This window comes from Pleurodeles waltl, chromosome 6, assembly GCF_031143425.1.
Source record: "Pleurodeles waltl isolate 20211129_DDA chromosome 6, aPleWal1.hap1.20221129, whole genome shotgun sequence".
NCBI lineage: Eukaryota > Metazoa > Chordata > Amphibia > Caudata > Salamandridae > Pleurodeles > Pleurodeles waltl.
The window spans coordinates 938,846,701-938,874,612 of NC_090445.1; the positions used below are offsets into that span (position 1 = coordinate 938,846,701).

Here is a 27,912-nt window from a genome sequence, read left to right on the forward strand (position 1 = left end):
CCCTGCAACGCACTCCCAACCCGTCCCACATCCCAAGCCATACATACCAAAACAAGATGTACTTACCGGACACAAGGTAACAAAGACTTGCACTAAAGTACACTTATGTGCAACCCACACCCCCACAGTGAAACGCTGAACAACGTCACTATATTGTGCCAACAGCACTACTGGGCACTGAAATTTTATTTGAACGCAAAAACATTATTGTCCCAATAAGGCTATTGGCCAGTCCATTTGGAATTCCCTGAAGGGCCAATATAGGCCAAAATGTACACCCACGTGTGCAAAGGGTTCTCCACTCGAAAGGGGCATGAATGTGGCAGCCAGGCACCTCAGGGAACAGGGGCAGGGGGTGGTGGGGTCTTACGTCTGGAAGTGGGTCTTGGACTTATTTCTGGGAGGTGGAGGGGGTTTGGGCTTGCCCTTGTAAGGAGGAGGAATAGGCTTGGACTGGGCGGGGCAGAGGGACCTGGGCAACACAGGGTCTCTTCCTTCCTGGGGAAGGGGCACAGGAATGGGAAGGACAGACTGGGGCGGACTTGGACAAGGAAGGAGTGGAGTGGGAAAGGACATGGCCACATTTAGGGACAAGACAGGGTGGGCCAGTGGGTTCAAACAGGTCAACACAGGACAGGAAAAGCTTCTTAGGTCCAGTTGGAGGGAATTTGGACGCATGTCTGTGAGTGGAGGTTGAGGGAGTGCTCGTTTCAGGTGTAGGTGTGCTGGACGTGAATGCAGGTGCCTGTTTAATATGCTTATGTGTGGTGGATGTGTTTGGTGCGTATGTGTGTGAATGTTTGAGTGTTTTGGGAGGAGGGGGGTCGACACAGTGGGAGAAAACAGGCTGCCAGTGTAGATGGATGTTTTCTTGGTGTCTGCAGGTCTGGTGAGTGTGCTGCACGTGTCTGTAAATGTAGTCATGGTGAGTGCAGATGGGGTGCCAGAGGTGCATGTCTGGATGTCAGATGTGGTGAATGCATGAATGGGGGAAGCAGCAGTGACTGAGGGTGCAGTGCATGTGGGTATGCATGGTGAGGTGACAGACAGGGAGGAGGGGGAGGTTGACACACTGGAGGAAGTGGAAGTTGTTGTGTGTGCTTTTGAATGTTGGGTGTGTAAATGCCTGTGGTGGACAGTGTGGTGCTTGTGTTTTTTCAGTTTGCTTCTTGTGTGTTGATCTGTGTGCATGGCTGTCTGTATGTGTGCTTGGGATGGGTGAAGGGAGTGGGTGCTGGAAGGGGTAGAGGTGGTGGGAGGGGGGCGGAAAGACCAGGGACACTGGCTACAGTCAAAGAGGAGGCCAGAGCCTGAAAAGATTTCTGTAGGCCAGACATGGCACCGTGAATGCCTTCCAGGTAGGCATTGCATTGCTGCATCTGGGATGCTAGCCCTTGGATGGCATTCACAATGGTTGTCTGCCCTGCAGAGATGGCTCTCAGGAGGTCAATAGCCTCTTCCGTGAGGCCAGCAGGGCTGACTGGGGCAGGGGATGAGGTGCCTGGGGCGAAGGAGATACCCACCCTCCTGGGTGAGCAGGCACTGGCACGGGCAACTGGGTGGGGAGCAACTGGGAGGGCGGTGATGGTATGAGGGGTGGCGGAAGATGGCAAAGAATGGGTGGGCCCAGTAGGGTCTGCCACCACCAGGGAGCTGCCATCGGAGGAGGTATCAAAATCAATACCTCCAGTGGTAGTTGCCTCCCCTGTGGTACTACCCTCACCATCCAACACACTGGTCCCCTTGGCGTTGGCCTCCTTGGAACCATGAGCTGCTGCATCCCCACGTGACGGTGCCTCAGCTCCCTCGCCAGATGATGCTAATGTACACAAAGGACACAAGAGCACTGGGGTGGGGAAACAAAACAAGGGAGAACTATGTCTAATCCTTAATATATGTACATTTTGGTTCACACACACTCCCACCCAGGTCACGCACGTACACTCAGCACAGACAACATACGTAATGAATGTGCCCCTGACTAGTGGGCATGACCCCATAATACACCAAATAACCCTCATGAAACACGACCCTGATACACTTTGTGAAGTACACCCATGAGAGACCATGCCCAGCCAGTGCACTTACAAGTCCATAAGGCCACAATGAATACCAGATGACAGAAAGGGGACCCCTCATAGGCCATTAGAGGCTGCTAATACTAGCCCTTACACCTTCCCAAGGACTTGGAGGGGGCAGGATTGCAGGGACACACCTGTCTAAGTGCCTGGCACTACAATGCACACATCCCACAGCCCCCAAATACATCCATCAAAGTGGTATCACAACCGGGTTGGCACTCACCCCCTTGTGGCTGGTGTGCAGCCTTCAAGTGCCCATCTAGATACGGATAGGCCACCGCCAGTATGCAGACCATTGGGGGGGTCAGGGTCCGATGAGCACCCCTTCCTCGTTGGGAGGGCTTCCCCACACTGGGCCTCTCCGGTCTTCCTGGCTCAGCACCTCAGGTCCTCCCACCGCTTCCTGCAGTGGGTTCTCAGCCAGTTGTAGACCCCCAGGGTCCGCACCTCCTTTGCGGTGGCTTGCCACAGGCCTTTTTTTTTTTTTGATGGGCGCTGACCTGCATGGGACGTACAGAGCAAAGAAACAGACGCCAGTATGTGTGCACCGAATACAAATGCCATGTTGTTCCATATGGAACAGCCATTGTTAACATGCATTGTTTCAACTCACAGGCAGAACGTGCCAGACAAACTACGGCTGGGCAGTCACACATCGAACCCACATGCATACAGGCATCCACCACAATCACACACATCTAAGGATGACAGATGCCAACTCACCTGCTTCTCTGGTCGCCCATACAACTTTGCATACAGGGGTAGGACCCCATCCACCAGCTTCTCCAGCTCCTCCACGGTGAAGTGCGGGGCCCGTTCCCCTGTAACACGTGCCATCTCAGGGACCAGAGTCAGGACACAGCAGCACATGCAATGAGTACTACCTTTCACGTGAATCAGGAGTCAAGTGTCAAGGGGTTTCTAAAATGGCGTAGGTACCGTGGCAGTGTGCTCCGTCAGGTTCCCCATTGACAACCATGTAATCCAATGATCAGGTGCACGGCGGTGAACACCGCCTTCTGCTATGACGACTAACGCCAGAAGAATGAAGTCACTTCCACTTTATCATACCTGGATGGCAGGAGGCCGCCATTTTGCTACCACCATGTCTCCATAGCCTGGCCAGGGGCCTCATCCAGGGCCCCAATCTCTCTCCCATTTGTCGCTTGCTGATATCTTTCCATGATTCTCACATGTACCCATCTTTGGAAGTGTGCCCACACTGTGATGCCATTATGACAGAGTTAACTCAACACACATTTGCCTGATGGAATCGTGTACCTCATTCTTTCCGTTTGTGCACGTTACATATGTGTCGCAATTTGAAAAACAAAGTGACATCATAGGATGCAAGTTTATTTTGACACTCAGTATGTGTTCTTTCCTCTCCCATAGGTACAGACCCATGTGGCGAGGGAGGGCCCCATCTGTATACAGACCCCCAGTAGATCTGGAAACTATGGAGGAACCTCACATCATTATCACCTACAGACTCAATAGAGCTACAATCCATGACCTCTGTGCATTAATGGATCCTGTTCTGAAACCGGCAAATTAAAATCAGCATGTCATCCCTACAACTGTGCAAGTGCTATCTCTGCTCCATTTTTTGGCTATGGGCTCATTTCAGGTGACAGTGGGCATGGGTCTCACAGCCAATGTTCAGCCACATACTGTCCAAATTCCTGGATGCCTCTGTTCATTACTTGCAAACAAATGTCCAGTTTCCCCAAAGGGCCATCAAATCTGGATTCTATACCTTCGCTAATCTCCCCCATATGATAGGTGCCATTGATGGAACCCACATAGCTCTCATACCCCCAAGAGTGAATGAACAGGTTTATAGGAATCGTAAAAACTATCACTCCACGAATGTACAATTGGTGTGTACTGCTGATCAGTACATATCACATGTCAATGCCAGGTTCCCTGGCTCAGTCCATGATTTATTTGTGCTGAGAATCAGCAGTGTGCCACACATGATGTAACAACTACAAGGGGACAGAGGTTGGCTCATAGATGAGTATGTATGACACTGGATCAGTACATAGCTGACAGCCAGGCTGTATGCAAGTAAAGGCAGTTTGTTAAAGTCCTCTTTCGCCCACTTTTGCAGGTGATTCTGGATACCCCAACTTGCAATGGCTCCTGACACCAGTGAGGAATCCCTGGACAGATGAAGAGAGGAACTATAATGAGGCCCATGGACATACTAGGAGGCTGATTGAGCGCACTATAGATCTCCTGAAGGCTAGATTTCATTGCCTCCATCTCTCAGGGGGATCCCTGTGCTATGTCCCTGACAAGGTGTGTAAGACAGTGGTGGCCGGCTACATGCTGCACAACTTGGCTGTGAGGAAAGCTATCCCACTCCTGGAAGAGGAGGGTGCTGTCCAACCCGCCCTGCAACCTCAGAGAGGGGAAAAGAGTGATGGTGATGAAGAAGAAGGGGAAGATCTCAACTCCAGGATCCAACTAATCTGCCTATACTTCAAGTGACTCTAAGGTACTGTTCAATGATGCTGATGTATTCACTGCATGCTTACAGTCTGACTCGTGTAATAAGTACTGTGGTGTGTTTTGTCAGTGACAATGCTAAATGCTGACTGAAGGGAACCGAATATTAGGTACATAGTGACATACTTTGGACACAACAGTCCGTTGGATCCCCTCCTGCAATAAAGGTGTGATTATGATATTGATTAGCTAATGCATACAAAATCACAATTCATATCTCATATTGACGTGGGACAAATGATTTCAGTGCATAGGTGTATTTATTAAATGTCAAAATATACATAAATGTTGGGACAGTGAAAGGAAGTGGGCAAATGGTGCAAATACATACTCAGGTACAGATGCTCAGCTGTTGGTAGCAGACCCATCCTGTCCTGGGTATGGTGGTATGCTCCCAGGACCTCAGATATCACTTCCTGGGCTGCAGCATCCATCCTTTGGCCACCCCCCTGGGCCACTGATGCCCTCCCACTGGCCCTAGCCCCCTGTGCCTGTGTCCCCTGCACAGGTCTGGCAGTCCCACGTGCAGTTGGCCCTTCATCATCCTGCCTATTGGTGGGTGGAGACTCTGGCCTCCATACATGTGGGCCCCCAGTCCGTGGCCGGGATACACTGGTATGGGGTTAGTTGGCCAGAGCTGATGATGGTGGCTGGGTAGTAGGGGTGTCAGTGGTATCCTGGTATCCTGGGTGGGGCTACTGGAGGGTGACAGTCCAGGACTATGTGATGGCCCAGGGAGTTTCTCTATTTCCATGCATCCGTCTGCACTCTCCTGAGTGGGGCCTTTGTCTTCAGGTGGAGGGCTGACACCCGTTGACGTCTCCGTCTGGGAGGCATGGGTGGTGGGGCTTGTGTGTGGGGGAATAGATAGGTGGGTGTCAGGTACTTTATCAGCAATTGCTGCACTGCTCTGCACTATATGATGGTTATATTCCCCTGTCGTGGCATGCAAGCTCCCTTTGTGTACATTTAGTTGCATTTTATGAGGGGGGTTGAGGTGGATTGTGGTGCTGTAGTGACACTGGGATTCCATGCAGGGGTAGGTGACTGTGCACAGGGGGTTGGGTGGAGATCTGTTTGTGGGATTGTGGACATGCAGGAAACTTGGATGTGGGTGTTGTGAACTGGGTAGGGGATGGGGTCCTGGTGGTAGCGAGAGGGGTGGGGTGATACATGCATTATAGGTGGGGTGACTGTTAAGGTATTGTAGTTGACTTACCTGAGTCCAGTCCTCCAGTGAGTACGGGGAGGCCCTCCGGGTGCAGGATAGCCAGGACCTTCTCCTCCCACTTGGTGTATTGGGGGGAGTAGGTGGAGGACCACCACCAGTCTTCTGTACGGCGATGTTGTGCCTGGATGCCATTGACCAAACCTTCCCACGCACATCGTTTCGTCTCTTCAGGATGTCGTCGCTTGTGCGTGGATGGTTTCCCACTGCGTTGACCTTGTTGACTATCCGCTGCCATAGCTCCATCTTCCTGGCCATGGGTGTCTGCTGCACCTGTGCCCCGAATAGTTGTGGCTCAACCCTGAGTATTACGTTCACCATGGTCTTTAGCTCCCTGGCTGTGAAGCAGGGGTGCTTAGGGGGTGCCATGGTGTGTGTTATGGGTGTATTGGTGGGGGTGCTGTTGTGTGGTTCTGTGTGTGGCTTGTGATGGGGTTTGGGGTATGTATGTGTTTTGGTGGTGTATTTGTGTGTGTGACTTGTGTGATGTTGTGTTCAGTGTATGCGTGTTGTGTTGCATTCTCAGTCGTGCTATTGGCGATGCAAAGGATTGTGGGGTGTGTATGTGAGTGTTTTATATTGTTGTGGATGTGTGTCAGGTGTGTGGGTTTCAGACTTGCCAATGTGTGCATTTGTTGTTGGTGGGTCCCATTACTGGCCGTGGCGGTCCATACCGCCAATGGTCATTCGCCATTCACTATCCGCCACGCTGATTTGTGCATAATTATTTGGTGGGCGGAGGATTTGTCTGCATGGCGGTGGCTAGATGGAGTGTACTGCCTTTCTGCCGTCGTGTGCACTGGCTGTGGGTGGAGGTTGCAGGATTTTTGGAAGTTTAACTTTTTGTCATCATTATTTGGCGGTGTGCAGTCCACCGCCACTGGTGGTCTTCTGTTCACCATCGCCACGGCGGTCGGTGGTCATTACCACCAAGTTCATAATAAGGGCCTTAGTCATTTCAATGAATTCATACAGTTCTGCCAAAATATTACATTTCCTAGTTGTTTGTTACTTCAGGATCCTTTCTCACGGCACACAGATGAGCTAAACAATTCCCACAGGAGATTTATTAAAGTTTCGTGTCTTGTTCGACAGCTAAAATAAATATTGTTACTTACTTATCAATGAAACATGTAGTTCATCTTTAATTTAATAGGACAATCAGCATCACGTCAGCAACTTAAGGAAAGAACTCAGGTAAAAGGAAACAAAATAAGCAAGTAATCTTCCTCTACTTCTGCAAGAAAGAATCTTCAGGCCTAGTTCAGCTAAGAAAACCTAAATGCACATTAATACAGTTAATATACATACAAAACCTATTGAGCACCATACTATTAAATCACATATGCAAAATAAATTAACTTACTGCAAATATTATTTACAATTTATTAAAACACTTTTAAACAAGCATTTATTTTTCTGCACACATGTAACTTGTGTTAATAAAATTCACTTATTTCAATAGAAGTACGATTAATTCATGCTTATTAATACTCAGAATATACTTAATTTCTACTGTTTTGCTTAAAAATAACACTTTGAACATTAATTAATGTCAGTAATTCACTCAAATATAAGTGCACAATAACTTCATGTGAAAACGTGATGTTAAATATTAATGGAGTTCACATTGTCCACCAAATTTCAAATTTTACATTTCCATGTTAATTTCTCCTGTTAGGCTTTCAAACAAAGGTTTTTAAGTCACCATATACTAACTTCTATGCCACTAATGTATTAGTAAAATTAGATCTCTATCATCAGCAAGCCAGAAACCCAAATTCTTAACCACTGGAACAGGAGCTGAAGGAGTACCAAAGATATCTGGCCAGTAATGGGGTCCCCAAAGTTGTGGGTTATTGTCCTGAAGCAACACGTCAATCTTATCACCATTCAGTTTCAAAGTTTTGTTATTTATCCAGGTAGCTCCCTTCAGGAAACAAATGTTTAAGGAGGTAGAGCTGTGACTTTTCTTAGATGAAAGAGAGAAAATGATCTGAGTTTCATCAGAACAGGAAAACAGAGCCTTCCACACTGTCAGCTAGCGGGAGCACAGAGATGCTGAACAACATAGGACTCAGAACCGACCCATGGGGGACCTCTGAGGTAAGAGGCTGGAAACTGGAAGTAAGGTTAGAGATAAAGACATGAAAGGTCCGATCCTGTAAAAATGGAAGCTAGCCAGATCAGAGCCAGGTCACGAAAAACCATATCCTGTAGTCTTTTGAGGAGAAGTTTTTGAGAGACAGTGTTGAAAGTTGCACTGTGATCAAATAGCATCAGCGCAGCAGTACTACCACTGTCAAGATGAAATCAGAGTAACACTTAGGTGGGGGGGAGACACCATGATCATGAAGTTGGTTCTTCCATTGTGGGGCTCATCCATTGCACTTCGGATGTGTTGAACCTGCTATGACCCCAAATGCAGGCTACTCAACTACAGAACTTCTGGTAGTTGGGGACTGTGTACACACTTTCCCCTGATCTCTGGTTTTAAGAAAGACAAAAGAAAAAATAAAATTTTGAAAAAAAGATAAAATCTGAGCGGCTCAATGACTCCCAGCAGCGTGGATTCAGTGCTATGGCCAGCCCTAAAGCCAGACTGAGGTGGATGGAGAAGTTCATTTCATTCAACAAATGCTGAAATAAGCTGACTCATGTTTTTCAAGGACTTTAGGGAATAAGGAGAGAAGTGAAATTGGTCTATTGTTAGACCAATTAAGAGGGTCGAGATTGGGCTTTTTGAGAAAGGGCAAAATCATAGTGTGTTTCCATGCTTTAGGGACTCAGCCTTCTAGGACTGAGGAGTTAAGAAGGTCAAACAGCTTTTGTAAAAGTTCCCTGCAGAGTCAGCCCAAAATAAGTGGTGGAATAGGATCTAAAGATGAACTCAACTTAATAGAATTAAGCAGAGTGAGAAATGCAGGGACATCTAAAGGTGAAAAGGATTAATGTAGGCAGTTCATGCCATGCCCAAACAGAATGTCACTGCCAGATCCATTTTGGGCAGCAACAGCAGTAGTCCTAACCAACCTACATTCAGACTGAGGTTGTGGGGCCTGGGACAAGGGCAATAGAGTCAATAACCACTAAGAGGAATGTTGAAATTCACATAGGGGTCAGGCCATGAGAGATCTCGGCCTAGGACTTTGAGTTGATTACAAGGACCATTAACTCACAGTAGATAAAGGTGAAGATTATAGTCCACAGGGGAGAAAGGGTAAGTGGTGAGTGTTGTATCATTGAGATTGAAGAGGTAGAAAAGCAGAATGACTTCAGAGATGTTTATTGTAACAATTGTGAAGCACAAATGTAGGCCCATGAAGGAGCAGTAAGAAGAGGCAGAAAGACAGCATTGTCCTGTCCAGAGTCCAGGTAGGAGTGCTGTTCCAGAAAATAGTAGAACTTCAGCTGTGCGCAGACATGCACACAGTGCTTTCCAACGAAAACACCAAGCATGCATGGCAAACGTCACAATAAAACATGGGGGCAGCTCCTGTGAATGTTTTTAAGAAAAAGCGTATTCCTTTTGAGGATTCAAGAAATTACAACTGTGGTTTCCTTAGTGGTGTCTGTGTAAAATGTGACTGGTATGTATAAGTTCCACAGACTTGCCAGTGGTAATACCCCCAAATGGAAATTACACATTGGTGATGTTAAGGGTGGGGTTAAGATGAAGGTCAGATTGTTTTAATAGGAGTTATAAGGGAATGTTGATTAGGCCGTCAAAGTGTGTTTGTTTCTCCTAAATATTTGCATTTGTGCCAAATGGTGCTCCTTTGTTTAATATAATGTTGATATGTTGGAGGGTCAAATTTGGAGATGGAAATTGGATTTACATAGCTCTGTTCCTATACAAATAACATGAATGGAATGTGGAATGTAATGTCAGCAATTTCTTAATAAATCTGTAGCAATAGTGACTGTGTAGTTAGGGGTAGGTCAGAAATTCCATTGTAAAACTGTTTTTGTTTTCTTAATGACTTTGGTGCCATTCAACAAATCTCCTCAAATATCTTTCCCAAAAAATCAGTTTTGTCAAAAAAAGGATAGGGGATGGTGCAAAAAAGAGGAGGTGTCATAATCGTGAGATTTCAGATTGTAATTCCCATAGAAAACATTGCTCTCCGATACAGAAAAAATGGTTGAATGAAATTTCATCAAACTGGGCATGAAAGTAGCACTTTTACCAAGCTCTTGTTTTTGTTTGGTGTAAATCTGTTCAGTAATGTTTGAAGAAGGAGCACATATAAACAGTTTCATGGTGGGTTTGAAAAGGTTACACAGTTATAAATATCTGGACTGGTATTCTTAGATCAGTCTTTGAACCAGGGTATAAATGGTCATCTTTGGTCTAAATTAAAAAATAAATAAACTCTACTGGAAGAGAGAGCTTTTTCTCCTGTTGTCTGAAGCTGGGTTCTCAGAGCAAGTGCTCTTATTGGCCAGCTGCAAGATAAATATTTCTCTTACAACCACATTACACCACAAAGTGGAGAATATAAAAAAAAACACTTGATGGTACAGGGTGAACAAAGTCTCAACCTCTGACGTTAGTGGAGGGACCCCCCAAAGCACTCCTACCAAAATGTGTTGTTTGCATAGGGACTGTGAATCCTAGTCTGGGTTTCCACTCAGCGACATAGCACAGGTCCGCCCTGCAATAGCAAAAAACATCATATGCAGCAGTGGTACTGAGGCTGCTGATTGTTGAAGAAGAACCAACACTGGCCCACAGATATTAAGTACTTTAGTCCTGCTACTGAGACCACTGACTTTGGGTGTCATTTTAGATATGGTTATTCCACTGTCTTGATAAAGAGATGAACAATCATGACATTTGTGGACCAGTTTTGAGCCTCCTTTTTCAGTTCACAGTTTTGGTATTAAGGCCATGGACTACAGGCACCGTTTTAGGTATGGAATATGTTTTGGGGCCATTTAAAATTAAAACACAAATACTAATGTTCATAAAAAAGATCCACTCAGGTGTGGACTGCCATCACACTCTATTTTAGGAAGAGGGTGATCATAGTAAACTAAACGTTTTTTTCAATGTACCCAGTCTGCAACATTTATCATGCTACCACAGACCCTGCTAGGTTTACATTTAAAATGGCATCCTATGCTTTTCATTAGCTCAGAGATCATAAAACCTTCCAACACAGGAAAAATGGGCCTTTCTCTGGCACCAGGAGGCACCCACCATTTTGTGAAAAGCAGGAGGCCAGAACATTTATTATTGTTATTCATGTCTCCATTTGAGAAACCCATAGCAGAGAGAGCCCTGATAACTGGATCATCTTCTACTTCTTCAGAGAACGAAAAACTAATTTGCCTTGGGAAAATGAAGTAGTGAAGAAACACATTACGGACTGTGACGTGCAGAAGCACTTCACACATGCAACGGTAAAGCAAGCTAAAGGCAAGCCAAGTCACATTCATGTTATGAGGCCTTGATTATGAGTAAGGTGTAGTGGTAATTACTGTACGCAGGGGGTATATAGCACATGAGTTTATCGAATTGTTGGATCATGAGTTAAAAAGGTCTGCTATTTAATGCATGCACTATTTACCACGTGTGGAAAATAATGCATGTGGTCAATAATACCCAATTGCAAGCATGAGAGGTCATTAAAAACCAATGGAAAATGCCACCTTAAAAAAACTAAAGTCTAAAGCAGGTGGTAACAAATTCATGAAGGTGTAGGCAACGAATCAAAAGCTGTAGATAAGCTGTAAAAAATAGAAATATTTTAAGATCAACACAATATGCGAAAGACAAAACAGTACGTGGACTGTTCGAGCTGAAAATAAAATCTCTCACAAACACCTGCACACAGGGCCAGACCTACAGTAACAGCCAGGGACAGGTGCAGGTGCAGGTGAAGCTCTCACAGTTTGATTGCTGCAGCTCACACTTATATTCTGTAGTACACCTCCATGGATGCAGCACTGCCACTCTGTCTTGCTAGGCCATATCCATTTTCCCCTACAACAAACCTTGTAGGATGAGGATGAAATCCAGTCCACTAATGAGTGAACCCAAATGGTGCAGCAGCATAGAATAGGAGCCTAGATTGATAGAGTAAGAATGGAGCTCATAAACAACAGTCAGTTTGAGATCCAGAGGATACACAGGCTCGATAAGGCACCATAAGAAACACATTTTCATTATCACTGATACCATAGAGTCCAACATCAGGATCCGCTTCCACCTTCCCTTGCTGAAAATGCTAGAAGCACTAGAATTGTTTGCAACAGGCACCGCACAGCAGACAGCAGGCTTTGTGTGTGGCATTTCTCAGTTAGCCTTTAGCAAAATACTCTGCTAAGTGAAGGATGCTTTGCAGAGAGTGTCAGCACCATATACAGTTCCTCTTGGACACTCGCACAGCTTAGGCTAGCAAAGCAAACATCTGTGCTACAGCACAATTTCTTGATGGCATAGGGTCAAATGGTTGCACTCGTGCACATGTCGTGACTTCAGGTAGACAAGAACAAGCGTGCTGAAACTATAAAATGAACCACTATTTATGTGCAAAAGCTGTGTGATGTGGAATACTGAACTGATGTGGAAGGTGATCTAGACAAAACCACAATTATATGATCCTGACGAGAAGCACAATTAATCATACTGTGGTAACACATCACCCTTAAGGTACTGGGCAGACAAATCAACCATTCCTCATCAAGATTTTAGTGCATTATGGTTGTTGTAGTCCAATCTCAATCCATGTTAGCAGCACCACTGGAGAATTGTTATCCCTTGTAATACATACATGGATCAATGTGCATATGTGTAACAATTTACATCAGCAACTCATTACAATGATAATGATTCTCAGCCAAGTCTATTTCTTAACAGCCACAGTACTTCAATTACAACTCTCATGATTGTTACCTTGGATTCCTCTGACCTCAAGACATTCTTTCATGTCTTCCACTCCAGACATGTTGAGGATGGTCATAATCGTTTTTCCCACAGCTTGAGGTGAGCTGAAGTGTCAAACCACCACCAGTTGCCATAACATGCCATGATTGTGTGCTTATGCTTGGCAACTAACTTATGTACCTAGAATTTCAATGTTTAGAACATGTTTTAAGGTTATTAACACAATCTGGAAATGTTGATTCAGTACTCATTTTGGCCATCATCTCCTATAATGTATGTTTGTTTTGGTGGCATTTTCAGCATGAGAGGGCATGTGAGACAGTTATGGGGTTGTACCACCTCCTTGGCTCAGACCTCAAACTCAGGATCCGTACACCTGTATATCTTTTTTCCATTATAGAAGAGTTTGGCAGATTTCTAATGAGTGATGACAGGTTAAAATCAGAAGATGGCAGTGGGTTCTGTTTGTCTTGTTTCAAGGTGTTTTGTCCGCACAAAATGAATGTCTGCATACTCCCACACAGGAAGGAGTGGTTGGTGAAATTTCAGGGCGTCCTAGGGTTATTTTGAGTGTTGCTCTGGCTGTTTCTATTTCCTAGTAATTAATTTCCACACTCTAGGAACTTCCAGTGCCTGAAAATGGCCACTTCCTAATGCTTTGTGCATGTGCTGTTCTTACAATTATGTATTTAGCGCATGCACTACACAACACATTCAGTAATTATCATATGCACTGAATAACACACATTTGATACTGCACACGTGCTAAATAATGATTTTGCAGTACAGGGTAAAAATTCATAATCAGTCGCAATTTAACACATTTTATTTACCAAACCCTGTGGTATTGCTCTTGTGCTGTAGGAAGGAGAGGAGCAAAATAATCTGTATCTAAAATCTTTGCTCTATGTTGCATTTTGCAGAGAAGAAATTCCAAGAATTTGAGTATATATATATATATATATATATATATATATATATATATATATATATATATATATATATATATATATATATATGCGCACAAAATGTTCCTCTTTATTTAAGGAAAGCCAGGACACCTCCAAAGTGCTGTGAATTCAATTAATGGTTTATTGGGAAGAAATAAGTCTCCTCTTCAATGTGGTTCTGTCGTATATATATATATATATATATATATATATATATATATCACACATAAACTTCTCCCATCGAAAGAAGTACGTTGTACGCCTTAACTTGCAGCAATGAAAGGCATTTTATTCACCATCTCTGCGTAGCGATGACAAACTATGAATCCTGATGCGTTTCGGCTTTCAACGTAAGCCTTAATCATAGGTGCATAGTTCATCCGATTTGAAAGTGACCACGTGGTAAAACCGACCACTTTTATATTCATAGGTCTTAAAGTCACAAGATCCATTTAAATCCCTTTCACTGCTTGTCAGCGTTTGAAGGACACTTAAGCGATGTGGAAACCATAAAGGCCAAAAGAACGCAGTCCTAAAGCACGTTTAAAAGTGGAAGCCGCACATTGTGATACTGCAGTTTTAATACGTGGACATTGCATGAAGTTACAAAATGGAAAATCACTTTATTTAAGGAATTGACACTGCAAATATATTATAATGCTTATGCCAGTGTTTGAGGACTAAATAAGTCAGCCAAGAAACTGAAAGAACACGGTCAATACTGAGGCTAATCTATTATTAGAATTATGCTCAAATATTCTCTGAGAACATGTTTAAGAAAGTACGGCAGTGTGTTTGTGAAATGATACTAATGGGATAATTATATAAAGGTATACAACTGCAGCATATTTGGAAATTATAAAAATGAGAGAGTTAAGGCACAATACAATGATCGTGCGTTATAATATAAATGGATCTTGTGACTTTAAGACCTATGAATATAAAAGTGGTCACTTTCAAATCGGATGAGCTATGCACCTATGATTAAGGCTTACGTTGAAAGCCGAAACGCGTCAGGATTTATAGTTTGACATCGCTATGTGGAGATAGTGAATAAAGTGCCTTTCAATGCTGCACGTTAAGGCGTACAGTGTACTTCTTTCGATGGGAGATATTTGTGTTTGATGTTCAGCGAGGGTGCTCCATCCCTGCACGCCGATGCCGCCCTGTTGTGATTCAGGCTCCACACGGAGAAGTTATGTTGGACATATATATATATATATATATATATATATATATATATATATATATATATATATATTACCTACTTGTGGTCACCAGTAGTAGTTAGTAGTTTAGTAGTTATAGTTAGGACCTAGTTTCCATATGAAAAGCATTTTTTGTTTTCTAATAACTTTGGCACCGTTTGACACATCTTCACAAAATTTTCAAAACTAGTTTGCCACTTCATCATCAACACATCGCTTTATTCGGTTAATTTAAACCATCAAAGCATAAATCACACAATACAAGAATAAAATTTTAAATCATAAATATCTGGCATTCCAAAAATACATAAAAGAATAAAACATAAATACTAAAATCAAAGAGATATTCCTCTTCACACAGTGCATAACTACCTAGCCCTTATTCCTCAGGATAGCCAAAATATCATTCAACGAGCTAATACCCTAATCATAGACCTCATAATGATCAAGAAGAATTTTTTAACTGGCAGATTCGTGTATGCCATGCAGCCGCAAGGAACTTGCTACCTGCACAGAACAGGGTGCAGGATGTGTCCCTCATCATAATCCTTAAAGCATCTATACAGCATCTGATCCCCATATTCTTACAAACTGGACGTAGCCACCTCTGACGAGCAATCCTATATGCTGGGCATATGAACATGAAATGCACAATGGTTGCCGGAGAAATACTACAACTCGGGCATAGATCAGTACTCAGAGCAGAATCCCGCCAATTGCCAAAAGATTTAAGGGGTAGGCATCCATATCTGAACTGAATATACAAACTCTTGCTTAATGGATCAGTAATAAGATCCATAAACAGTTCAAAACGCGGATGCCACTTAGTGTCAAGAAATTGAGAAGTCAATCTGCCATGAGACAAATGAAGTAAATAATTTCCCCTGACATACGCCCAGTAAGCTGTTTTTAGATGATTCTTCTGCTCTTTCCTTAAATTATGAGGATGGCTCCAGTAATTACTAAGACCCAGAATGCAAAACCATTTAGATATGTGTTTAAACCAAGTAAGCACGTTAGGTCTCTCTAAGATATCTTGGATGGATTCCTTATATGTGAGTAGCTCAGGAGTAGACCAAACACGTACCCAGAAAAGCAGCGGTCTTAGAGCAATAATGTCTGAGATACGTGCAAGTCCAAGGTCCCAAAACGTTGGTAACAAAGGAGAATTACGTGGACAAGCCAAGAGTGATCTTACAAAGTTGTTTTCACCTATTGAAAGTTTACCAGCATTTGAGTATCCCCAGATTTCTGCCCCATAGGCCACAGCACTCTGGGCCTTTGCCCGATAAATTTTTAGTGCTGGGGTAACTACTCTCTCGACGGTCGACTTGTGGAAGCGCAAAATTGCCCCAGATCTATGTGCCAGCAGGGCTAAGCTTTTATTAATCTGGGCCTCCCACTGCATGTCCTTACTAATTCTGACCTCCAGGTAATCAATGGAGCAAACCTTGCTCAACGAGTCCCTTTATAAAGGATGGTATATCCTTTAGAGGGACCACGTCCCATGGTCATGATTTTAGTTTTGGTATGATTAAGCTCCAGCCCAAAGTTGTCACAAAACGAGCTAAACCGATCCATTAAGACCTGTAGGCCCATCGGTGTTCGGGAGATCAAGAGAGAATCGTCGGCGAATAGCAGAATCTGGATTTTTGTATTATTCAGAGAGGGCGCATCATTTTGGCAATTGGTAATAACTTGCACTACCTTGTTGATAAACAAGATGAAAAGAGTCGGAGCAAGAACGCAACCCTGTCATACCCCTCTCCTGATCTCTATTCTGTCAGTGAGTTCCCCTTGGTTACCCCATCTTACTTGAGCGTAAGTATTCTCGTGCAGTCTTTGGATTAGGTGTACTAGATTCTTTGGGGTACCAATTTTCCTCAGAACTCCCCACAGTTTCTCTCGAGGCACAAGATCAAAAGCAGATCTCAGGTCTACAAAGGCCACATATAATTTCTGTCTGGCTAAAGTAATGTACTTCCAGAATAATAGTGACAACCTAAAGACTTGGTCCATAGTATTAGTTTTTGAACGAAATCCAGCCTGTAGGGGAGATAATATCTGATTATTCAAAACCCATTCCGTGAGTCTGGCCAAGATTTGTTTTGCAAAGATCTTTTGAAGAATATCAATAAGGCTAATAGGTCGATAGTTCGCAGGCAGACCTACATCGCCTTTCTTGAAAACAGGGATTATTTCTGCACCATGCCAAGAATCAGGAATGGGACCACCTGCTGCTGTGGCATTGGACAATAAATTGATATACCATGCCCATATAGTGAGCTCAGATTTAAACAGATCCCCAGGTATCATATCGGGGCCAGGAGCTTTAGCTGGCCTCAGAGAATTAATAGCATCAGTAGTTTCAGCTATAGAAAAAACAATGCTCTCAACAGTGCTGTTTGTAGAAGCTACATCATCAACATGTCTGATAACCTTAGGGTCGTGCAATGCAGGATAGGCATAAATTTCAGAAAAATGGGTCACCCATCTATCGGGTTGAATATAAGAGCCGATGGAGTCATTTCCCCCTCTCGATCTGCAGGCCAGTAATCTCCAAAAATAACCATCATCCTTATTTTTCACTGCAACCAATAACCTCTGCCAGATTCCGTCTTCCCAGATTTTTTTTGTTCTTCAGGACCTTAGCATATTTAGATCTAGCATCCACAATGTCTTCTTGAATGAGGTTTTTTACTGCTTCTTTTAAGTTAGATCTTGCTAGAGCGCAATCCTTGTTATACCACTCATTAGAAGGGATGAAATCAGATGACCGCTTTAGGCGGGTTTCTTTATAAAAAATACCTCGTATGGTGTCCACCAATTCTGTATGAATTGTCAGTATAGGTATAGTAGCAACCTCTTGTTCCCCAAAAACCGAAAAGAGATTTAGAAATGATAAATAGATATCCCTAATCTGATATGGATTTGCTGCCACATTTTGCTAGCTAACACGGGTTCGTCTGAGATTCAATCGAGGGATTGGAACATTAGTAATCTCTTTGTGTCTTGTTTTAAAAAAAGCTTGGTTAGTTAACACAAGGCACAAGGGATTATGATCACTGTCATGGCGAGAAATGATTTCCATATCTAGTGTACTTGACCAAAGCCTGATATTCACCAGAATGTAATCGATAGTGCTAAAGGAAAGCCCTCGCTTAAATGTAGGAGCACGATTTAGATCAGATCTAGTGCGACCGTTGCATTCTCTCAAACCATATCTTAAACAAGGTGAAGCCAACTGCATAGATACACACGAAGCAGGAGATGTAACCATTTCCTTGGTTTGAGGGATGCCCCATAGTTCATCTTCCTCACTAGTTAGGGTACTAATAGAGTCATCAGGTACAAAGGAACAGTTAAAATCACCTGCAATCATCAAAAAACCTGAAGGATCTAAAGACTCTACAAACTCTAACAGATGTGTAAATATCTCAGATTCAGTAGTACGTGGAACAGACCTTACATATGCATTTAATACAGTGAACCTAAAGCCAGGACAAAATGTAAGCTGTGTACCGAACAAATCACGAGAGTTAAATTCAATCACAGAATGTTTGCAATCTAGCCTATTATTCAATGAGATCAGAAGGCCTCCTATACATCTACCAAATCCTCTATAGGCCGGTTGAGCGGGAGAAAAATATGACGTGAAACCCTCTAGATGGTATGGTTCCACGGCCCAAGTTTCCTGAAATAAGCAAACATCGTAGTTGCTGACAAAGCCCAACCATACTGGATCATCTAGCTTTGATTTTATTCCCGCAATGTTCCAAGACATGACATTAAGTTTTGGTAGTGAAATCACCAGTTGAGATCTTGTTTGGGATACAGTCATTAAACCCCCTTTATGTTCTTCCTGACATTCTCCATTGGTTGTAGTTGACGTTTTTACATAAGAAGCAGGTAGTCAATCCAAATCGGAAAGTGTAGGAGAATGATTCTCAGCCTTAGAAGATAAATGAATAACTGGTAGAATAGCGACTCCATCTGCCTGATTCCCAGTTGAGTGGCAGCCCCTGTGCAACATGTCTCCAGGAGGATGCCTGCAAAGTCTGAGGACCGACTTCCTACCAGAACTTAAAGAACTGGTACGTACATCAAAGGATATGAGGTTGTTGGCAATACTACTGTCGTAGAAGAGAATAGATATAAAATCAAAATCCGACCCCTGTTGGTTATGTCTACAAACTTCTTGTATATCAGCCCGGATGACAGAAAGACAGTTCCTTTGTGTACGTATCCAAAAAATTACTTTATTAGTGAGAGAATCCTTGGATTCAAAGTTACCCTGTGGCAACCTAGATACCCCAGTTAGATATAAGCAATTACCATCCCTCCTTCGTCCAAATGATCCTTCCAAATCAAGCAAATGTATAGGTCTCACGAAATCAGAGGAGGAAGCTCGAGGGGGCCTTGCCTGGAGGCCTGCTCTAAGAAATCTCCCATGGACTTTGTTCGAAACCGTAGGACAAGCAATACCTAAATCCCGCAGCCCAACATATTTGTTAGCACCAGGTTTAAAGGATCGCTCCTTAGTAATGTTAATGGACGGGCGAGATAGCCGGTCATTTGATCCCCCCTCCCGGTAACAAATAGGAATGGAGGCCATTTTGCCATTACAATTAGATAAACTTGGAGCATTGGTGCTTATTGCTGGATCGTATTTGAGAGCAGCCTCATTGGCCGAAATACCCTTGGGATCTCCCCTCTGGTCTTTATGATCGGAGATTTTATTCAAAAGTATTGTCAATAATGACTTAATATCATCCAGTTTGTGGGAGATAATTACCAATTGGGAATCTTCTGTACTGCCCACCTCGAAAGCCTGGATCCCCTTTTTGTTCCCATCTGCAATTGAAGTTTGAGAGCATTCCGTACTTATGTTGCTAGGGGAAAGAACCGAAAACCTGTTGGAGCAAGGAATATCAATAATAGACGGTGACATAGAACTAAGGGGTAAGACGTCCTCAATATGCAGGCGTTCTGCTATTTCTACAGATGCTGAAAATGACGGAGACTTGTTTGGAGGAGAGGGGAACATTTGGGAGGGGGATGCAAATCCACCTCAACCTCCTTCCTAGGCATAGATGTTTTTTTCTTGAAGAGGTCAGGAATCTTCTTGGGCAGAGAGGTATCTAGATTGGAGAGAGCAGCAATGGAGGGACTCCTCAGTATTGCCTCAACCTCTTCAAACAAAGAATCAATTGTTTTAAATTGGATTGAGTTTGTGGCGCAACGCCCAACCAAGGACTTATCAGGCCGTTTCCTAGATTTCTTAGCCCCTAGTGGAGGAGCCGGTACATCAGCAGCCTTCTGTTTCCCCATATCATAGGTCTCGGATAAATACACACTAGGGAGTATTGGCCCCGAATAACTCCCACTAGTAGTGGTGTACAATAAAGATGGGAAAAACTCGAGCCCAAGAGATACAGTTTGGCACCCTTCCTTGCAACAAACCACTGCAAACACTATTGTCAGTGAACATGTGGATACCCACTAATCACGTACCGTAACAGCAGACAAACGCTGCGGTGAAGGGGCTGCTCCCCCTGCAGTCAGTCAGCCAGAGTGGGACCTGGGGCTTGTTCCCATGGAGTTCTGACAGACTGTGCCCACTTCAAACACTCATCACATTACACCCACAGACCTAGGAACAGCACAAACTACATTTCATCCACAGAATTGTGCCTTTGGCACAATTCACCCGCACAACTGTGACCCCACAAATGATACTGCACCCTCTGAACTGAGCAGAATACAAAACACAATGCAGGCACAGAACTGTGCCCTGTGAATACTACACTGCCTGTAGAGAACTAAACCGATCACACCACCCACATAACTACTGGCCCAAACTTGCCATAGCACCCATAAAGCATTGCCACAAGTCTGTCCCCATTCACACTCCACCCACAAACTGAGCACTACAGAAACTACATAGCACCCACAGAACTATGCATCCCACCACTATGTGCACACAGAAATCTTTATCTCACATGCCACATGACTTCACTATTACTCATGCCCTAAGGTAATTATAACTTGTGCCCCTGCCATGCACTGCTAATCACCCCACATATTACATCACTCCTAACATCTTCAATGGCATCATTGACAATATCACTGCAACATTTCCCAAACAGTTATTGATAAGAGAACGGTGCATGGTGGAATGCAAGTTATAGCTACCTTAGGGCATGAATTATAGTTACCTGAGATAACTCTAACTATAATTGTTGAATTTGTAGGGTTTTGTGTATGTAAAACCTGAACCAAACTCAAACTTCCCAGTAACCTTTTCTGTGAATTCATAAGTTTTTTAAATTGCATTTCCTAACTATAACGTCCCTGTGATCTTTGGCTTTTTCAAAGAGTTGGGGTATACAAAGCGGCAACAGCTGCTCATTAAATATTTACTGCACTCTGACTGGAGTGTCCCAAATTACCCTGCTTTAGCTTTGTTTTCGCTATTTTATTTCTCGTAGTGCCCAAAGAAGGGGTAGGGGCACCACCAACTTTTGATGTAAGTGTTGTGGGGAGCTGCAGGGAGCATAGCAGCTACTCCAGAAGTATTTTTTTAAAAACATACACAATGTCTCCTGGGTCATTAAATTCATGACTGCAGGAGTGGTTTCCCATTATGTTCAAGCACTTCCAGAGCTAGAGCTTTTGTTCTTGGGCTCTGGTGATCGGGAATTCCTAGTGGCTTGTCTTGTGGCTTCATTATGGCCCTCATTACAACTTTGGCAGGTGGCAACCGCCGCCCGCCAAGTTGTAACCGCTGTGCGGCCGCCAATGCGGCCGCACTTCCGCGGTGGCCATTTCAACATCCCTGTTGGGCCGGCGGGGATGTCGACCGCAACACGGGAGCCGGCTCCAAATGGAGCCGGCAGTGTGACAAGTGCAGTCGCACCCGTCGCGCTTTTCACTGTCTGCTATGCAGACAGTGAAAAGCTCCATGGGGCAGTGGCAGGGGGCCCGCGACTCCCCTTTCTGCCAGCCTTTTCATGGCGGTTCCTACCTCCATGAAAAGGCTGGTGGGAGGGGGACTCGTAATCCCCTGGGCAGTGCTGCCCTGGAGGATTACAACTGCTGGGACCAACGTGGCAGTAAACCGCCGGTCCCGGCGGTGCGACAGCAGCGCTTCCGCCACGGTTGTAATCCCAAGGATTGCATCGCCAGCCTGTTGGCGGTGCATCCGTTGAAACAGCCCTGGCGGTCTTTGACCGCCAGGGTTGTAATGAGGGCTTATGTGTCTTCAAGATAGTAAAGGAAGACTCTAACACATACTGGTGAATAATTTTGATTATAAATGTATTAATGGCAATGTTGAACATTTAAATGTTTATATTGTGAATAAATATCCTCAATGGTATTATTTATTACATGTATCCTAAAATGTGAATACTGTTGATATTAATCTAGTGACTCCTTGTCAAAGCCAGTAGTTCTGCATTATATAATGATGTGGTGATCCCCTGACAAAGCCAGTAGGCCTTCCTTATGTAAATCAACAACCCTTTAGATTGTGATTTTGTATCTGCTGTAGGGAGGGAATATATTTTGTTATGGGGTTCAGGATCCACTGGCCATCAAATGTGATTTGACGGTGTCACCAAAGGTATTTCTATCTAACGTAATTCAGGGTATTCAATAGTATGTGATTAACAAATGTGGTTCAATCTGAGGCACCCCTAGTTGTAGAAACACTAATTTCATGAATCTTGACAAAAAGGGAGCCCTGGAAAGCTAATAACTCTTTTGTGAAGCCAGTTCAAAAGAAAACTTAAATCACAGTTGTTGCATGATAATTATTACACCCTTGCAGGTTCCCCTAATAGACGCTGGCAGGTCAAATCTGCTGAAATTTGTCAGAGAAAAAGGCCTAGAGAATCGTGAAGAATCAGTGTGTTAAAAACGGATTTTACATCTTATGTTTCATATCCTTTAGAAAACTGGTAATGGGAATTATTTACCACACACGATAAATACCCCAGCCTGTTGTGATAGTATTTACCATGTTTGGTAAATACTTCACCCTATTGTAACCAAACTGTAATGAGAGCCAAAGGGATTTGGGGTATCTCACGGCATAATCAACTAGGATGAGTATACAGTTATTTCCACAATAAGAAGCAGAAAAAGGCTCTACTAAGACTGATCCTACTCTTTGAAATAGGGCCCTATGATGAGAAGGGGCTGATGAAAGGCTTTTGGGATTCCGCTTGTGTTAGCACTACTTAGCAGAGCCTTGACACTGTTTGCAATACTGCCAGACATGTGCAAAGTTCCCTGGAAACCAAAACTGGAAAGAATTGTTTTCATTTGTCTCTTCCAAAATGTTCCCCCTTCCGCACTCATCCCCAAATACCCATGGACCAAATAAAGCACTTGGTATTGTAAGGTTTAGGAATTGTTCGGTTTTTTTCTCTATGCCCCAGTGTTTCTTTATGCAATAAAACCATTTCGATCATAAATAAATTGCCCAACCTTTCTTTTATCAGCAGGTTCTTTTGTAGCAAGGACAGCTTTTGTCTGATTAGTGTCTTAATAGAAGACTCTTCTGAAATCTCCCTGGTATATCCAGGCAGTAGTTGATCAGATGGAAGTGTAGTGTACATTGAGGTATTGTAGTGTGGTCAGTGTTATGTATCCTTTGCGCGTTAGCTTCAGACTTTAGGCCTTTGTGCACTTTGCCCTGGATGTATTTTATTCCTTTGCTCGCAGCTTAGAGCCTCTGTGCACTTTGCTCTAAATGCTTTTTATTCAGCTTCGTACTGTTATTTTTCAAATAGCCAGTTCTACGGTCTTGTTTTATATTTTATATCACACTGTTTAGCCTACTTCAGCACTGGAGTTCTCAATAACACATTCTTGTTCACTCTGTGCTTCAGTCAAGGATACAGTCTGGTACATTGCCGATAGACGTGGTAGGAGTTTAATCTTTGGCATTCTTGCGTAGGGACATTTTGTGATCACACTGACATGTTAGTTATAAAAACACTTCCTTGTCCCAATACACGCAAGAGGGAGATTCCGACCAGGGAACCACAACTAGACGCTGACTGCCTCGTTGCAGATGCTGAAACAGATCACAGGCCTCTGCTCAGGTATGAGGGTTGATGGCTTCCCAGGGAATCTAAAAGGCAAATTAGAAGCTTACCATGCTGTGCTCGAAATAGAACTAGCTGAGAGAGAGAGTAGAAATTGTTAACACCATGATAACGTTATTCTTATGTTTCACTCTCCTCGTGACTATTTCAATCCTACTGTGTTGTATGGTTCTGGTTATTGCGGCTCACGCCTTAATATCTAAAATGCAGTCGTTTTATTAAAACAATCTATAAAACTCAAACTGCCTTTGTCATTTGTACATGAGATCATACTGTAAATGAGAGAGCTGGTTTGGATCTGAGTGACCACGACTTCCCTGAGAAGTTCCAAAGATGTCATGCGCTCGGCTGCCCAATCATCTCTTCCCCTTGGGAGAAATGAGGCACTGCTAGTTAGCCGGAGCAAAACCGGATTTGGGGTGACAGTGGTCCTTCCAAGTGGGTAAGACTTAGTCCCCCACACCAGAAACAACCCTGCTACCTAGAAATCCAGTAGTCTCATTTAGGATAATGAGAGCCCACGCGACATGGCGCCGCCAACGATTGGTCTGGCTCTAATTTTCGGATCCGGCTGACTCTCTCGGTCTCATATATATATTGACTACTCGGTTCCGTTAACGGAGACGTCCGTGGTACTGAGGATTTCCGCCATCGTAATATAGGTAGACCCTACTTATAGCGATTGGTTGTTCAAGCTTGAACTCTGAAAGGAAAACCCCAATATTGGTGTGCCTTCTCTGACCTAGTGCTGTTTTTTTAAATGGCGAATCCTCAAGTAGTGATTATAGCGCTTAATATGCGACAACCGCTCACAGGGCATCTGATAGCACATGGTGTGACGAACCAGGGGGGTCCGGTCACGTTTGTGGTGGACGCCCATGCAGCCTATAGAACAGAGCTTTTTTATTCTTGGGTCGTATTTCCAGCAGTTGATGGGGGTACAAACACTTTTCATGATTACACTATTGCGAATGTCCCTGGACAATACAGGGCATATGCATACTTAGAGATACCTTTATCTTATCAAGAACACCATAATTGGCTTGATGGCGCCCTTCCACACACAGTGGCACAAGTTAGGTTAGGTCCACTGAGTAATGATGGTCCTACCTGGCCTTTATTGGCTACATATACACCATATCCTGCGGTTGCTAACTTGGCGGTGGCTGAAGTTCGTCGTTTATATATAGACTTAGCAACTACATATAGACGATTAGTTCAGTTTGTGTTGCAGACATTGAATACTAACGCAGCGCGTGCTGCTCCGGCGCAACCACATGCGGTGGTTCCGGGTATCAATCCGGCCACTGTACACTCAGTTATGGGTAAAGTACCGGCAAAACGAGAGGAAACTCCATTTTGGCTGGCGCAAAAAATTAATACGCTGGAAGCAGTATTTCCCCATACGGGACCTCAGGATAAACATAGAATATTGACGATGTGTTTACCGTATGGAATGGTTCCTACTGAGGACCATTGTAATACCTGGGGCACGGTGTTTGCCACGCTCTACACTACAGCACACGGTACACCGACATTGGCTAATCTACCAGAAGTGCTAAAACAAATTCAAGATGAATATGGGGCTCCCCAGCCTTAGATTTAGGGATGCAGCTGATGGGCAATTTTGCCGCGGTTTCTTCTATTATATTGAGTAATCTCAAAGGGGAGGCAGTGGCACTAGCGGTGCGTATGCATCTTCGAGACGTCCCGCAGCTTAATCAAGAGCGGGAACTGCCGAGAATAATAGCGGAAACATATTCGAGTATCGGTCGTGATAGCCTAGGGGCTAGACCGCAAAAACCACAGTTACAGGGTAAGAGCAGTAAGGATACTACTAAACAACAGCAACCTGAGGGTAATAAAAAGCGCTGGGAGAAAAAACAGCAAACACCTAATAAAAACAGGGGACAATCTCCGCAACCGGAGACTCCACAGAATAGGTATAATCTCAGGAATAGGGATAATTTGAAGACGCCTGATAGATATCAAAATACTGCTACACGCCAATCTCGTTCCTTTCAGGACTCATCGGAAAAGAGAAATGAGAGAGGTGGGCGGTCAGAGCGGAGACAAGAGTACGTGAAACCGAGACAGGAATCACAACGCTCAACGGAGGTTTCTGTCAAGAAAGAAGAGAAACTGATCCAACAAAAGCAGCAATTTAAAACGAAGAAAGTGCCGGCAGTCTCAGTTAGACATGCCACTCAAGAAGAGAGTTCTCTTGAAGAACAAGACATGGGCGTTAGAACTGTTAGACAGCGCGGCAGAGGTCACAATAGTTCGCCGGAATCCTCTAGAGAATCTGGAGGTGAAAGCAACTGATGACTTCATACAAGTCGAAACAGCAGATATGCGTGTCTCTGATCCCGATAGAGTTTATACAGTAACTTTACAATTAGAAGGGGACATTGAGCGCACTATAATCGCCATCTTTTGGGACCGTATGGTCAAATTGTATGACATTCTGCTGGCCGAACAGGATTGGCCCCCAGACTTTGTTTGCGACTGTCCAGTTGGGGAGGAGGTTATTGCACCTTCGTTCTCACCACTTGTTCCGGGAGAACTAGCGTGGGGTGGGATAGGGATTCACCTTATCGTGTAATTCCGATAAAGGGCGAACCTCAGCCGCAACCGCAATATCCTATAAAATTTGAAGCAAGGGCATCGGTAAGGAAAATACTTACACAATTGGAGTACCAGGGTGTAATGGAATCCTGTGTCTCGCTGATGAATAATCCCTTATTTCCAGTAGCTAAACCGGACCATTCTTATAGGATAGTGGTGGATTACGGACATTTAAATGGACATACACGCACATATGCAATACAAAATTCACACAGCGCAGCGCTCATGAATAATATACAGTAGTGCGTAAGAAATACAAAACCACATTAGATATCTCGAATGGATTCTTCTGCCAAAATATAGCGCCCGAAAGTAGGGACTGTACGAGCTTTAGTGCGTTTGGCTCTCAAAAAAGTTTTGTCGTCTGCCTCAGGGGTATAAGAATAGCCCAGGACTATTTTCGGCTCGTGTAACTGAAATTCTACACGAGTTGGACCCTGAAGCTTTGTCATATGTTGATGATATCTATCTGACAGACGACGAGTTACTGCAACATTTAAGGCGGGTAGCGCGCATTGTTGTGGGATTTCCTGAAATAGGCTACAAATTTAGGGCCATATTTATACTTTTTGACGCAAAACTGCGCTAACGCAGTTTTGCGTAAAAAAAAACAGCACCGGCTAACGCCATTCTGAAGCGCCATGCGGGCGCCGTATTTATTCTATGACGTTAGCCGGCGTTAGCCGCCTGCGCTGCCTGGTGTGCGTGAGAAAAAACGACGTACACCAGGCAGCGCCGGCGTAGGGGGATATGGAGCTTGGGCGCCAAAAAATGGGGCAAGTCAGGCTGAGGCAAATTTTTCGCCTCAACCCGATTTGCGCCATTTTTTTCGACTCCCAACCCCCATAGAAATGACTCCTGTCTTAGCAAAGACAGGAGTCATGCCCCCTTGCCCAATGGCCATGCCCAGGGGACTTCTGTCCCCTGGGCATGGTCATTGGGCATAGTGGCATGTAGGGGGGCACAAATTAGGCCCCCCTGTGCCACAAAAAATAAAAATACCTACCTGAACTTACCTTAATGTCCCTGGGATGGGTCCCTCCAGCCTTGGGTGTCCTCCTGGGGTGGGCAAGGGTGACAGGGGGTGTCCCTGGGGGCATGGGAGGGCACCTCTGGGCTCCTTCAAAGCCCACAGGTCCCTTAACGCCTGCCTTTTCCAGGCGCTAAAAAACGGCGCAAAAGCGGCCGTACGTCATTTTTTTGACCCGCCCACTCCCGGGCGTGAATTTTGCCCGGGAGTGTAAATACGGCGTACATGCCTCGGAGTAAATTTTTTAGACGGGAAC

At 44.2% G+C, this 27,912-nt stretch overlaps 1 non-coding gene across 1 annotated transcript; it reads left to right on the forward strand.

Moving 5' to 3' along the window:
* The first annotated feature begins 8,147 nt into the window (after positions 1-8,147).
* LOC138302242 (U1 spliceosomal RNA) lies at positions 8,148-8,309 on the forward strand. Its single transcript, XR_011205343.1, has one exon. It is a non-coding gene; the product is annotated as a U1 spliceosomal RNA (small nuclear RNA).
* The last annotated feature ends 19,603 nt before the right edge of the window (positions 8,310-27,912 follow it).